This window comes from Erpetoichthys calabaricus, chromosome 2, assembly GCF_900747795.2.
Source record: "Erpetoichthys calabaricus chromosome 2, fErpCal1.3, whole genome shotgun sequence".
Lineage (NCBI taxonomy): Eukaryota > Metazoa > Chordata > Cladistia > Polypteriformes > Polypteridae > Erpetoichthys > Erpetoichthys calabaricus.
The window spans coordinates 181,127,537-181,143,926 of record NC_041395.2 but is presented as its reverse complement, the minus strand read 5'-3'; the positions used below and the strand labels follow the sequence as shown (position 1 = coordinate 181,143,926).

The 16,390-nt window shown below is 39.0% G+C and overlaps 2 protein-coding genes across 4 annotated transcripts in view; both read right to left on the bottom strand.

Moving 5' to 3' along the window:
- Window positions 1–9,056, bottom strand: part of slc50a1 (solute carrier family 50 member 1) — a 510,780-nt gene extending 501,724 nt beyond the window's left edge. For both annotated transcript variants that reach the window (XM_028794861.2, XM_051923657.1), the window contains exon 1: window positions 9,053–9,056. The gene's annotated coding sequence lies outside the window, so the exon portion shown is untranslated. The remainder of the gene's footprint in view (window positions 1–9,052) is intronic.
- Window positions 1–16,390, bottom strand: part of efna3b (ephrin-A3b) — a 320,073-nt gene that overhangs the window by 77,219 nt on the left and 226,464 nt on the right. The gene's annotated exons all lie outside the window — the stretch shown is intronic.

Here is a 16,390-nt window from a genome sequence, read left to right as displayed (position 1 = left end):
ATGGGAGTAGATTCATACCTAGTGGCATGGATCGTGGACTATCTTACAAACAGACTTCAGTATGTGCATCTCGGGAACTGCAGGTTTGACATTGTGGTCAGCAACACAGGAGCGCCGCAGGGGTCTTTAGTTTCTACGGTCCTGTTCAGCCTATATACATCGGATTTCCAATACAGCTCGGACTCCTGCCATGTGTAAAAGTTCGCTGATGACACTGCTATCGTGGGCTGCATCAGGAGTGGGCAGGAGGAGGAGTACAGGAACCTCATCAAGGACTTTGTTAAATGGTGCGACTCAAACCACCTACAACTGAACACCAGCAAAACCAAGGAGCTGGTGGTGGATTTTAGGAGGCCCAAGCCCCTCATGGACCCCATGATCGTCAGACGTGACTGTGTGCAGAGGGTGCAGACCTATAAATACCTGGGAGTGCAGCTGGATGATAAATTGTACTGGACTGCCAATACTGATTCTCTGTGCAAGAGAGGACAGAGCTGGCTATACTTCCTTAGAAGACTGGCGTCCTTCAACATCTGCAATAAGATGCTGCAGACGTTCTATCACACGGTTGTGGCGAGCGCCCTCTTCTATGCGGTGGTGTGCTGGGAAGGCAGCATTAAGAAGAAGGACGCCTCACGCCTGGACAAACTGGTGAGGAAAGCAGGCTCTATTGTAGGCATGGAGCTGGACAGTTTGACATCTGTGGTGGAGCGACGGGCACTCAGCAGGCTCCTGTCAATTATGGAGAATCCACTGCATCCACTAAACAGTGTTATATCCAGACAGAGGAGCAGCTTCAGCGACAGACTGCTGTCACTCTCCTGCTTCACTGACAGAATGAGGAGATCGTTCCTCCCCCAAACTATGTGACTCTTCAATTCCACCCGGGGGGGTTGGGGGTAAACGTTAATATTATTCAAAGTTATTGTCTGTTTTTACCTGCATTTTTATTAGTCTTTAATTTAATATTGTTACTTTATCAGTATGCTGCTGCTGGAGTATGTGAATTTCCACTAGGGATTAATAAAGTATCTATCTATCTATCTATCTATCTATCTATCTATCTATCTATCTATCTATCTATCTATCTATCTATCTATCTATCTATCTATCTATCTATCTATCTATCTATCTATCTATCTATCTATCTATCTATCTATCTATCTATCTATCTATCTGTTGTAGGAAGAATTATATTTACATGGTGTGACTATGTGTAATAAGCAAATTGGAGTGTATAATGTTAAAAAAGCTGAGTGTAAGCCATTGTGCTTACTACTTACTGTAATGAAGACTGGATTGTTACAGCAGTGTTTTGCACCGATTCTCTTGTATACGTTATCACCTGGTAACTGTCAAGGCTCCATAAGCTAACACCACCACACAAAGGTTTTCACTTCAATTTGGTGGCCTAGGCTACATATCAGAGAGGAGGGCTTCTCAGGGCACTGACTGATGACAGTGGCACTAATAAGAAGAGGAGCTGATTTAGTTAGAATGGTGGCTATAGAACAAGGAGCCATGACAGTCAAGAAAAGTAAAAACAGGAATGAGAGGATCGGGCAAGGAGGTAGTCAGGTTCAGGGTAAATGTTCAGAGTGCCAATCAAGACAGCAGAAGCATGAAACAAAGAGATCAGAAAAGTAATACAGCAAAATCATCAATGCTGAATTAACATTTTAAGTGTATACTGTATATGGAAACACACTTGCCATGTACACACTTTTAATGGTAACTTTAACACTGTATGTTTTCAGTTTAACACTGGCAATTGTTCTGTGAAGGAACTAGAAACATTGACTTCCATTTGCTCTGTTTCTAGCATCTCAACTTTACCAGACTTCCACCTTTGTTCCTTTTACCTTGATCCCAGTCTAGTCTGTAAGTATTTTGACTGGGTCAGTTCAACTATATTTTTGTTGCATTCTCCAATTATAATCTATGAGATATTTTGAGCAACTGAAAGGAATTATCCAGGGCATTGTGAAAAATAGGACATGGAGAAGACTGGGATCAAATCACAGACCATTCACTGTCTGTGTGGAGTTTGCAAGTTCGCCCTGTATCTGCTAGTATTCTGCCTATATTTTTGGGTGCCTCCCACATTCTGAGACAATGTAGGTTATGTTAACTGGTGACTCTGACTTAGACATTTATCAGTGAGAATGGATTTGTGAATGAGGGCACTTGCAGTACTGTAATTCCCTATCCAGGGTTGTACTCTGCTTTGTACACTTATTGCTGCCAGGTTAGGTAACATGACAACTTTCTCAATGGATGGATGGTTATTTAAGCAACAAGGACTCATCTTGATAAACAAATAATATTTATAAATGTAATACTCAAGACTCTGAAGTCAAATATAAAACAGACATGACAATCCACTGTTCCATTTGAACATACAGATATCTGCAGCACTACAAAAGTAGTATTTGAACATTGTAACCGTCTAAAAGATTAGCATAACAGCTTAGCACAATAAAACTTTTTGAACACGAGAGTGGTCCATTGTATTCATGTTATAATAAATATAGAGTGCTGTCCAGCATGCTTAAAATACAATATAGTTCCAATTAGCACAATTAGTTAAGATCAAGAATACTTCAAAATGCAATGCATGTATAGCAAAGTGTTAGTAATCTTTAAAACCAAGGAGAGAAAAATCTGAAAACTACAGCATTATGTGGTTTACTAAATTCATCAGCCAACTGCAATCCACAATTTAGGGGGGGACTACTACAGCAAAAGATTATGTTTTGTATTCACAACACACTCTAAGCCAGATGACTACTGCAGAGTGTAATCTTTCGTATAGATGAAAAAATTGATCATTGTAATCTAATATCATCTATTGAAGTCACAGTGCAATAAAGGCCAGTTTACTAAAGAGGAGGAAAACTTATTGAACTGTGCCCAATACACAGAGGATTACATCAATAGCATTCATCTCTACTCACAACACAATCCTGACTTGACTGTCACTTAAACATACATGCAGATAGGTGTTTTACGGGTTACTAAGGGAAAATGTGATCAAATGCACTTATTCAGTGCAATACAAAAAAAGAGCTGCAGTACTAGATTAGTGATTAATTCAACAAACAACAACAAAGAATCCAACTATTAGGTTATATTTATAGAATAACTATGACCAGACTATCATATCTGTGCTTAGAGCATACTACTGCTGCCATCATGATGAAACACAGTAAAGTATGACTTTGTGATTATTACTGATCCATTGAACACAAACTATATGGGTAGTACTATAAAAGAAATGGGATCCATTCTACTTTAACAAGGTGCTTCTAGAGCAGAATAGCATCAAAGCCAGCATGGCACAGAGCCAGTGGCATGGCTTAAGCAGATATGCAGCTCCTGAGTTTGCTGTGATAGAGCTCTGACATTTCACTGGCATTACCAAAAATGTGTTGCTATTTGGTGGAATTGGTCTGTTTCTTACATCTGCACAGAACATCTCCAGTGGGACAACGGTACTGCCCTATAATGTTAATTTGCATATTGGCTCATTGAATGTCTACTTTTATTCTGTATACAGACCCATTCTTTCTTGGTGCATAAGCAGGCCTAAATTTTCAATGCTCATTTATAATATGCATTTATTTTTGGCAAATGACAAAGAGGAACTAAATAACTAAAAAAAAGTGAACAATGACATCTCTACATATTTTATGTAAAGTTTTTTTTGTGTATATGCTGTTGTCTTTTTAACTGTCATTTACTTATTGTGTGACAAATGAATATCCTCTCATGCAGTAAAACATTACACTTTATTTGCTCAAAGAAAAATCAAAGCTGTAATTCATCTGCTCAAGCACCTCTCAGTCTCCCTCTTGTGGTCACCTTAAATACTACAACTAGTCCAGACAATTTTGCAGTAATTTAAAGGGACTCAAACCTTTTTCCTTGTGTGTGTATGTGCATGGGTATGACCTTTTATTTTTAAAGTTACAACAAGGTGGCACAGTAATTTGTGCTGCTGATTCACAGATTCAACAGACTGGGCTTGAATGCTAGACCTGATAAATTCAGGCACTACTTTACCCATAGAAAAAACTGAATCTTGAGTCTAGCTGCTGTCTCTGTGTAGTCTGCACATACTTTCTGTACTTGCATCGGCCTTTCTCTGGATAGTGATTGTAATCTGACAATGTGAATGTGAGCATGTGTGTGTGAGTGAGTGAGTGGGCACTGCCATGGGCAGATACTGTATATCATCCTTGACGCTTTCTGCCTTTGCCTGACACAGCAAGGAAGGGCCTTGGCTTCCTGTGCCTCTGAAATGGAATAATTGGTTATAGATTTTATTTTTTTAATTGCAGAAAGGTGGCGCTGTGTTTGGCATTGCTGTCTCACACCGTCAAGAGAGTGGAGTAAATCCTAGAAATACTCAGGAATTTTCCTTTACAACTCTGGGTTTTCTGTGCCATCCCAAACATATAAAAGTAAAGCTGACTGGAAACTCGCCGGAGTGAGTGACTGTGCTGGTGTGCCACTGTGTCCAGTGACAAGACTGACACCCATTCCAGATTTGGTTCCCACATTGCTCTTAAAATATCTGAGATAGACTCTAGCTTTTGTGACCCTGAACTGGTCAAAGTGGAACTGAAATTGATGCATGGAAATTTAAGTCTACTTCAGGGCGGAGTGGTGGCTAAAGGGCTATCTGTGCCGCAAAATGAAGGTTGCTGGTTTGAATCCCATAAAACGCCAGAAGTGACTTTCTCTGTTGGGCCCCTGAGCTAGGCCATTAACCTGCAATTGCTCCATCCTATGTATGGTGATAATCTGCATCCAACCCTGCAAGCAGGTCCTCCAACTTGCAAGGAAAACTTGGGGGTTGGTGGCAGGATTGGCACTCCAGCCACTGTAAAAAAACTCACACTGTTCCATTGTGGTGTCACCCATGGCACAGTTGCACTCAGATTTCAGTTTGGATGGTTTGCCATGTAGTGGGTGCAGCAACGCGCTGTAATCAGCGCATGCTCCCAACCTTAAAATTCTTCAATATAAATTCTATAACCTCTCTTGAAAGTTCTTAATGTTGAACAAGTATGATAGCCTAAATGCAAAATGATTCTTTCAAGTGAAATATGTATTTAATTAAATGTATAGATAAGATTAAATCTGTTTTAAGATTAAGTAAATCTGAATGCTACACGTTGTCTTTACTAGAATGAAGTTAAACCACTGATATGCACTAAGCCTTTTCCTCTTGGTATTTTTTGCTTTGTGTATCCATAGCTGTCTATCACTAAATTCATATATTTGACAAAATAGCTTCTTCCAGGCAGCTTCAAACAGTTAACTAGGCACAATCACTACCCTCTGCATAGAAAAAATTGAACTTTCCTGGTTTCTATCTCTTCTTCTTCAGTTTCTTGTGTTGGATTCTGCTGGATTAACGTTGTCAGTTCAGATAAGCGTGCTGAAGAACTGCAGTGGCTGTCTAGTGTCTGTCTGCCTGGATGCCTTCCCTCCCACAAGGCCACACCCATCCTTGAGTTCTTTTATTTGCATAAACATCAGACCTCCTGGCTTAGTTTGCTGTCTTTCTCAGTGCGAGCTGCCATCTGTCAAGTCTGACCTTTTCTTCCCCCACCAATGCTGAGCCCAAGTTTAGCAACGGATTGACGGCTACAGTGTGATATATTTAATACTGTAGACACACCATGTTTGGATAGGCTTCATCTAACACTAGTGAGCTATTCAAGGAAGTCAGTGGGTAGGAAAAATCTGTAGTAGATGAATATAGACAATATTGGTAAAAAATCAAGTCACAGTATCAGTTTCCAAGACAACCTCTGCTCCTTTAGTATATCTAGCAAGCGCCCGCCTTGTAAAAAATTAGAAAACAGATTGAACCGCCATCAAACATGGGCTGGAATGTCTGTTAAACACTCTATGTGAAGTGCCAGCAGAAAGCGGAACAAAATGTATGCATATTAAAATTGTTATTTAACTTTAAGGAGGTCCAGTTAGTGTTGGAGCAATGAGCATCCTCCAAGTAAACTTATAAACAGGAAAGAAGGAAATGGGTCCATCTTTTACTTGCAGTTTTAATTACATTGTGTCACCAGTAGATCCCAACCTACTACTCATTCTGCTAATTAAAAATAAAAAGAGGATATAAGAAGTGGTTGCCTTCTATGTTGTGCTCAATGTTGCCTGGATAGGTTCCTATTCCTGTGCTCCTGAACAAATAACTGGGCCTGAAAATGAATGGGTGGATGGATGGACAGGAAAAATTGGAGATGAAAGAGCAGTACAATGATACTATGTTTGTCCAGTAAAACTCAGAATGCAAAGCAACAGTAGAGGATTAAAGGGAACACTCGCTCATTATATTACTAGGATATCACCCTAGAGTGGGTGTTTGGATATGTAGGGAGGGCAACTAAATGAAAAATTTGCTAAAACATGATTTTTACTGATTTTTCATTGAATGGGCACTGCCAAGCCCTAGCCACACCCCTTGTGCGATTTCAGTATTATCTGTTGTCCTAAGGATCCTGAAGTAGATTAGGGTGACAAATGACTTTAAATTGTCCCCTTAATGTATATATAGAGCCATATGAAAAGTATTCACTCCCTTGGAAATTTTCACTATTTATTATTATGCAACATTGAATCACAGTGGATTTAATTTGGGTTTTGTGACCTAGTTCAATACAAAAAGACTCTAATGTTAAAATGAAAACCGTCTCTGCAAAGTGATCTAAATTAATTACAAATATAGGATCACTGATCACATAAGTATTTACCCTCTTCAAGTCAGAATTTAGTAGATGCACCTTTGTCAGCCATAACAAGCCCAACTCTGAATGCCCTTACAACATAAGAGGTAATATGCAGATTTATATATATCCCTACCACTAACCCAGCCACAGGGGATGCACAAACCAGTGTGTTTCTTCGTGCCGGTCCCAAGCCCGGATAAATGGGGAGGGTTACAACAGGAAGGGCGTCCAGTGTAAAATTTTGCCAAATCAATATGCGGACAACAATACAAATTTCCATACCGGATCGGTCGAGCCCCGGGTTAACAACGACCACCACCAGTTCTGTTCTCCTACCACTCCAAATGAGGTACTATTAAAGCAATGTGCATTAATGCAGATCAGTGGTTTTCCTGGAGTTTTTGGGTGTGATTAATGGCACACACCTAAATTTCATTACCCCAAGTGGGGATGAGCATGCATATGTTAAGGCAATGACGCAGCATCAACACACCGGTGGTCAAGAATACAAACTGTGTTGTACCAGTTGGCATATTACCTTGAAGACAGGTGGGGCTGAACAGGTGATTGACAAGAAAGTGTAACAAAGGTATGCTGAGCTCTGTAGTCCACAAACCCCTGGAACATTTGCGTTATACTTTGCAAGCCCAGAGAGGTTCAAGAAGGCAGACACAGAGTCCCAGGCATTGGATAAATAGAGCCTCGCAGAAGATAAGGGGGGATCATTGACAGATTTGCAGCATGTGACTCTAGAAGATGATCAGGAACACCGGAAAAGTGAACGCGACTTCCGTAACAGTACAGGAACAGCCATGACTAATTTCAGTAACTGAGATTTTACGTGGTAGTCCCCATGGCTATAACAGCGGGAAGGAGATTCTTCTGAAAGAACAGTTGCGGATCATTCATTGTTAAATAAATGTGCTAGTTATTGGATGTTACTCTCATTCAGGTTGTTTGTCTCTGTCTTTCCATCCATTACAGTATTATTCTGGATGTTTTGCAAAGTGGCAACGATTATGTGCAGCTTAGCGCAATATCCTACCTTAAAAGTTATTATTATTATTATCATCATCATCATTTTTGTGGTGAAGACTTAGAATTAGTAGCAGAAAACTACAAAATGTTATTGTGAGTACCAATTTGTAGCTGGGGTGCAGAAAAAGCATGACACATTCCTTCCCAAATTCTTGTCCTAGCCAGAGTCTTAGAGTGACCCCATGGAATAATTCTGAGACATTTGATAGGTAGGTTGTTTATAAGTCATTCCTATGTAGCTTTGGCTTTATGCTTAGGGTTGTTGTCTTCCTGGAAATCAAATCTTTTCCAAAGTCACAGGCTTGTAGCCAGCTGCATCAGGTCACGCTGCCACCACCATGCGTCACAGTGGGTTGTGTTTGTGTGTTTGATGGGTTATACGAAACATGCCATTTAGTCTGATGACCAAAGAGAATCTCTAAATTAACTGATTTCAGATTGTCCAATGTGTCTACTGGCAAACTCTAGCCAAGATGTCATGTTTTTTTTTAACATTGGCAGTACCTCTTTGCCACTCTCCCATCGAGAACCTGGGGAACAGTTGTTGTATACACAGTTTCTCCAGTCTCAGTCAATGTAGCTTGTAACACCTTCAGAGTTTTCACAGATTCATTGGAGGCCTTCTTCTTGCTCAGTTTTTGTGGATGGCCTGCTCTTAAGAGATTTACAGTTGCCATACTCTTTCTAGGTGTACATAAAGGTCCACTGTGGTGGACTGATGTCAAATCCAGGGCTAGTTTATGATTTGTTATAATGTCTATATAGGCTTCAGCTGCTTATAATTCTGTAAGAGAACAAGCAAGACTGGAAAATGGATGGATGGATGGAAATTTTCTCAGATCATTTGTAATAGAGGTATCTTAAATGCAAGTATTGCTGGCTAAAGGAGTAAATGGAAATACATAAATGCAAGATGATGAATGATCTTTAAGCTTTGTCTGGTGAATGACTCAACCATAGGATCAGCTAGTCGGGAATAACACTAAACCATGTCCATAATGGGCATAGGTGCTACTACTGAGAGAGAAAAATGTGAAAATAGATGAAAGAATAATTATAAAAAAATGATTTTTGAGTGTGCAATACTTTTGAAACTGGATGGTGTCACAATATTAAATAAGCAGGAAAGCAATAATTTCTTGTACCTCAGTAACTAAACTGTGTGAAAAAAAAATCTTGCTTGGCAAGGGTTTACCTACATTACTACATCCAACCACTCGTTTTCAAACTTGCTCAATTTATTTCAGGTTCTGGGAAACCAACAGCGATAGCATATGCAAGGCAGAAAGAAATTCTAGACAGGATGCCAGTCTATCATTGTGTACACTCATATACTGTACACAACCCTGGATGGAAAATATGAGTAGCTAGAGACAAAGGCACAAAGATGGGGCGAGAACCAGCAATTCTCACTCAAGCAGTGACTAGACCAGGATTTGATCCTATGACTCTGAAACTGTGAAGGTGCAGAGCTAACCCCTGCACCATATTAAAATAATTTTGTGTTTATTATATATATTTGAAAAGAGGGCAGAATCTGACTAACATATTATTGACCAATAAACAAAGAAGTACATAAGTCCTGCTAGGATAAAGATAAACATGGATAAACATGGCTTTAGTCAAGTAGGCCCTGTATGGCATTGTACAGAGGCTCTAGAGTGAGCAATAGTTGTAATACATCCGTATGACAAAAAATCTCAATTACATTAATCATAATATTGCTAGTAATGAAAAAAGCTTTGTGCACTTTTAGTATTTCAGTTTGATTGAGGGTGATATGGTGACACAGTGATTACCTGCTGCCTATATGAATGAGTGTGAGTATCAGCGTAAATGTGCCCTGCAAACCCATCCGGGAATGGTTCTCGCTATGCACCGAATGCTTTTCAGATGTGCTCCAGCTTTCCGTGAACTTGAATTGGAATATTCAGGTTGACAAATTGCTCTAAAATAAAAAGTGGTTATAAGAAGTGGTAGGAAGTATTATTGAAGTGGAGAAGTGAAACATTTACAAGCATACAGTACGCTTGAGATTCATGTCTTGTCCGGAGCAGCAGTGATTTGTTAGCCATTTGATCTGACAGTTTATTCCTGGTAACTGATAGCATAAGATTTTGTTCCTCTCTTTCATTCTTCGTGGTGGCAAGAAGTACCACAAATGAAAAAAAAAAAAAATTCAATGGAATGTCATTCAAGCTGGGACATTTCTTGTGGGGTCTCAACTACAAATGAAGAAGTCGACTGCTTTCTCTGTGAACCTTGAAAATGGAACGCCCTGCCTAACCTTTTTGTGATCGGCCTTGGAGTCATCCTTGACCGGTGACTGTCACATCTCAGCTACAGTTACATTTTTCTTTTGTCTTCGAAGTAAGGCCTTTTAAGTCTGACCCTATTTCTGCACCTCCAAACAGAAGTGCTTTCCATCTCTTCATTACCACTTTACTTACGTACTTGGCATTAAAGTAAGAGATATGTGAGATCTTCTGAAGTCAGCCCTCTCATTATTCCTCAGAGACTCATTTTGGAATTCTACTCCGAAGGCTGTCCTTGAAAAATCTTCCTTCCCAACACTCATAGGCCAAAGACTCCTCTAATACATTCACCTTAGAACATTCTTATATTTTTCCTACAGCTCTCTGTGTCCTCCTTGTCCTTATCCTTACCATTTTGAAATGCTACTTGTCTGAGCTTTTTGTCTCCTTCTCCTATTATACACATTTGACCTGCAGCCATTAAACCATTGCTATCAACTTTATTATAGTGTTTTGTATTATATTTAGATATTTATACAGTATCTACAGTATATGAGTTGACTACAGGCTAGGTTGACTTCCTGTCCAGGGTTAGTTCCTGTCTTCCACTTAGTGCTGTGGGGACAGGCTCCAGCTACTGGAATTTGGGATAAGCACATTCAGAAAAAGGATGAATGAATGGGTAAAACAACAGGCTTTCCTTTTTTCTTTACATTTTTTTTGCTTCATTTGTTCAAATATCTCTCTGTAGTGAAAAAAATATTAACACGCAGCTTTTCCACCTGAGATTTCTTCTGCTTCCGTGGGATTATAAGATTTAATAGCTACTTACATGTTTTTGTTGCTTTGAAGCTAATGAAAGAATTCATGCAAAACTTTACCTTTGTTTCCTTCACGCAAATCTCTTTAACGTGCTAATAATATTTATGCTATGCAGAAGCAATTTTAAAGCTTGTTTTGATTTCATTAGGTTTCAAGCTCTTTATATGTAAATTATTTGTAAAGCATAACATGATTTGTGGTCTTCAGTGTTTTAAGATTTAAGGCAATCTAAGACTTCCTAGATACAATTAAAATCAAGAGTGTAAAAACATTCACAATGTGTCAACTGCTATAGTGAAAAGTGTTGCAGTACCATTTTATAGTGATTTCCAAATCTGGGTCACTTGTAGACAATTTATTCAAATTTTTCAGACTAATTTCTAAAAATGTATGCTTCATACATCATGATTAATCTATCTCTCTATCCATCCATTTTCAGAACAACAACAATTTATTTCTTGTATAGTCCACAATCACACAAGGGATTACATGAACAGGGCCTTTTTTGTTTTTTTTTAAAACAGCTCCCCAGCCTTGACACCCTAAGAAGACCGAAAAAAACCTTGTAGGAAAAATGGAAGAAATCTTGGGAAGGGCATTTCAGAGAGAGACAGAGAGAGAGAGAGAGAGACCCCATTCCAGGTAGAATAGGTGTGCAATGGGTATAAAATTCAGTTAAATACAATGCACAAAACAGAACACAAGTAAACCTTTTCGCAAAATTAGATGGCCAATCTATCATTGCCACCTGAGAAATACCATACAAAAGTATAAACTACTTTGTTCTTGCACAGCGCTCCTCACCAAGTGCAGGTGCAGAGTGCTGTGACAACTCTCAAGACAACATGCAAGAATAGATTATACAACTCACTAAATACATAAATATCACATATAAGAATACATGCTTATTCAAATACATTAAAAAAAAGTAGAAACTAATTAACATAAATGAAAAACAACAATACCTGTCCATCAGTTAATTGTAAAACAATGGCCAGATAATGGAAAAGGACTCAGACAAGCCAGACACAGTCAGAGTCCTGGAAATCTCAACCAAAAAGCTGCTTCCCCACTGTTGGCCATTCTACAGCTAAGTCAGAGCTGGGCCAGACAAACTGATGAAAGGACCATTCTACCCGATGATTCCAGTGCTTCATTATCTGAGATGAATTTTAATAATAATAATAATAATAATAATAATTCATTACATTTATATAGCGCTTTTCTCAGTACTCAAAGCGCTATCCACACAGGGAGGAAATTTTTCATAGGCAGGAAGAATAGAAGAGCCTCCCTGTTCTATTATAGATTTTCTGAAGAGCCACAACTCATCCTAGCAGCACCAGGTTCAAAGCGTAGTTGGGATGCCATAATATCATGGGGCATACTCATTCAAATTAAAACAACTCAGAGATGGCAGTCAATATAACCTTTATAAGTAGCAGGAAACCACAGCACCAGCAGAAACCTCACATGCACAACAGGTGAGTGTATAAACCCTATAGCTAACCCATGCCCTGCAGTACCACTCCATAACAAAACAGTGGGCATGGTCAAAGCAAATATCCTCCCATTCAAGTGGTGAACCATAAGCCCCTACAATGGAATGATGACCCAGTTACAGTTGGTCTTTACATTGTGCCAGATGCTGTCAAGTTTGGTTGACCTTCACAACCCCGATGAATGAGTAGATGAATAATTAAAAATTTCATTATTACTCGAAAAGCAAAATGGTAAATAATAAAAAAAAAAAACATCAGTAATAATAACAATAAAAGACTCGTGCCAGCCAAGCACTTCTCAATTTTGAATTGTACACATGACCACCTTTAAGCTGATGTCAAATTACACAACTTCTATTTGGAGGCAATGTCAAACCTGACAACCATAGTACTGCTATCATTGCCGGAGGATGTCAGATTACACAAATAGTTAATGCAGGGCAAATTACTGTATATGACTCAATGACAACTTTAGTTGTTTCATATTTTCAAAATACTGTATCATTCCAAAATCCAATAATGTGCAGCCTGACAGCACATGCTGTATGAATTCTTTACAGGTACAGCAAGTTCAACTGAAATTTTGAGCATTTTTTTGGTCCCTTTATCCCATTCTATCATGGTATGTAAAACATAAGACATCAAGCCAATGGGTATCTTTTCTGTTTGTGAGGTCCAAAACACCTACATTCCTTACTCCTCAAAGCTGCATTATATGCATTGTATTTCTGGGTGAACACACAAAATCAAACCTGTGCAACTTTGTCATGATGAGTTAGACTAGTTGGGTTGAGTTGCCAGGGATATCAGTCATAGAAGTGAGACACAAACTGCTAAGATAATGTAAATGAAGTCTGTGAAAATCACTGGAAAAGTTGTGTAAATTAACAAAGCCTTTATAGGTCTGTTGTATCCTGTAAAGCATTTACATACTTTAATACACATAACACATACTAGTGGAAAGTGAAAAAGGGTCACACCACAGTCATATAGTGGCCTTTCACAAAGCAGTGTGGTTTTTATGTCTAATTGTGGAACAGATTGAATGTGAAGTGTCCATTGTGCATCACAGTTGGTGATGATGGAAACAAAAGAATACACACAGCCGGAGTTATGGCTCTGCACAGCCAAGGCTTAAAGACGCACATCAAGCCTTCCGCATCAAAAAGTTAAAAGTGGAACATTGCAAAAATCATTGCCACTGTCACACCAGAAATGCTTTTTCAGATCACATGAAGTAATATTCTTGAAACAGGGCTTGAGTCATGCAATCCCCTGGCAAGACTCATTCATGATCTCCACCACACATCACTGCAGTGGTACCATGAACTGGCCGAGGGGAAGGAGGAATGGCTTTCTGTAATCTGCAATGAAAATAGATTCAGCCTGGGAATGAGTGATGACCCAGTAAGTTCTCAATTAAGACTTAATGAGTAACTACTTGCATCATGTATACACCAGCAACACACAGGACTCATGGTGGGCATCATGAAGTGGTGTGCAATTAGGTGCAGTACTCGTTCATGTCTGGTGTTTGTGGAAGAGACATTGACCACTGCTATTTCAGTGACATCATCCAGCTGGTCCTGATTCTGTCTCTGTGAGAAATGGAAGAGGGGTTCTTCCAGCACTGTCAACTTTGCTGGCCAGCATGTTCACTAGACTCCTCCTATATTAAGCACTTAAGGAGCTGGATCAAATTGAGTGTCTCCTGCTCCCAGTCACCTGAGATTAACTTTAAAAACTTGCGCCTACAGGTAAAAAGGCATTGACTGACATTCGTCATCTGTATGATTACTTGTTTTCTGTTGTGGTGTCTTACATCATATCCATCTGATCAAAGTACCCTGCTGTCACCTGTGATGTCAGAAGGAAAGGGGACACTATACCTTTTGAGGAGACCCACTACGTCTCATCTCTGACAGTTCATTTAATTTATCAGCCTCTATATTACTCAAACTGAATGAGGATAATATTGTTTTGTAATTTGATTTGTCTGTAAACCAAAAGATTCAACGCTTTCTACTGATGAAAAATAAGAGTATGTGTCTTCTTACAGTTAAACTGCAAACATGGAGCCTACCTGAAAACATAAAGCATTCATTGTGAGACTTGTTTGCAACATTTGGCCAAGACAGAGGGGTACCACTCATGCACATCAACACAAAGGGATAACTTAGAATCCCCACTTCACCTAACATACACATCTTTAGATAGTGATGAATGACCAAAGTATGTTGGAAACAAATGTGCAAATATGAGGAGAATGCTCAGACACGAAGACAGTGGCCAGGTGCAGGATTCATACACCAATTACCGGGCCTATAAGAAAGGAGAAGAAATCAGTGCACCTCCCAAAGGCAAACCAATCACAGATACATTTTTGTTTTGAAAACTTTAACAGGCAATATTGTCATTAAAATTGTCCATAAAAACTGGTTCATCTTCCACCCATTTATTTGACTTGCTGTCAAGCTCATATCTCTTCTTAGTAATTTGTTCAGTAATGCATAAAATGTTGAAAGAGGACTGACAGGAGAAAAGAAACCATGGTTGACGAGTTCAGAGCTAGCATGCGTAAACATTTTTGGAAAAACTGAGGTAAAAATGTGGAGGAAAAAAAGATTATTTATAAACAGAATGTAAAACCTAGCATTTCTTCTTGTGTCTCTCATTCTTCTTCTTCTTGCTGCACTGACTCCGCCTTATCCGACCTTTAAGTAATGACAGGTATACACATATTTGACAGCTTTTTTTTTTTTTTTCTTTTTTAAATCAAAGTAGGAGGAGATATTTTTTTGAAAACGAAAGCAAGGAAAATTGCTCAGCATTGTCAGTTCAGTCTACAAAGTATTCCTTCATTGTTCCCTTCCAACAGAGGTCCACAATCCTGCTCTCGCTGGGTTGCGGCTGCTGCAGGGTTTTGTTCTGAACTAATTTCTTAATTGGAAACCAATGCTTGCCGTTAACAGAACCTGTCATTTATAGAGATGCCAACTTCGCATCTCTGCCTGAAATTGCTAGTACTCTGGGTTTTTATTTTCTGTGAAATTCAGAACAATGCTCTCGGCAGTCACAGCTTTTAGCACACAGTAATCAAGCCCATCTTTACGCTTTTTTGATTCATTTTAGTTTGCTTGCTTGTTAAGAATATTTGCTTGATTTTTTTCTAAGCCAGCTGGCAGTTAACAAAGAGGTGTAAATGGCGAGGTGGCCAACAGTGGAGCAGCTAATTTGATACCATTTGCGTCTGCTTGTGTTCATCACAAACAAATGGTTTCAATCCAGTATTTAGAAAGAAATAAGAGAACTAAAAGCTAAGGAAAGTGACATGGTGATACAGATCCAGATTCCTGGGTTCAATTCAGGCACTGCCAGTGTTGTGTTTACATGTTCTCTCTGTGTTTGCCCATGTATTCCTTGCACCCACAAAGATGTGTGTGTGTGTGTGTGTTTGAGGTTAATGAGCAACTCTAAATTGGCCTTATATGGATGAGTGCTTATATATGCGAGTGTGCCCAATTAAGGACTGGCTCCCTATCAAGGGTTTGCCTCTTTTTTGAGCCTAGTAGTGCCAGACATTGGCACATTACACTGACCTGTAGAAATTAGTTAGAAAACGAATAGGTAGAAAGCTGAGGATTGAGGGATCAACTTAAAATTTTACTAAAGTAAAAAAACGTTTAACAGAAAAGGCTAAAATGTTATTACAATTACAAAATTGTTTTCATCAAAAGCTTGCACCCCTGTCCATGGTCAAAATCGGGACACCTGGTAACATACTGAGGAAGTGCAGTTATGCCTCCACTAGTTTGTATTGTTCATGACAAAAGTCTTTCTTTTTTGGATTTTCAAGCTTTGTTTATTTCTTATTAACTGTAATAGCAGATCATCTAACTTTGGAATTTGCATTAATTTCTCAAGTGTTCCCAAAACTCTGTTTTAATATTTTGGCCAACTCTCATTGGAATCATAAGGTGATCAGTGCTAAGTTCTCGAGTTTCAGTTGCCT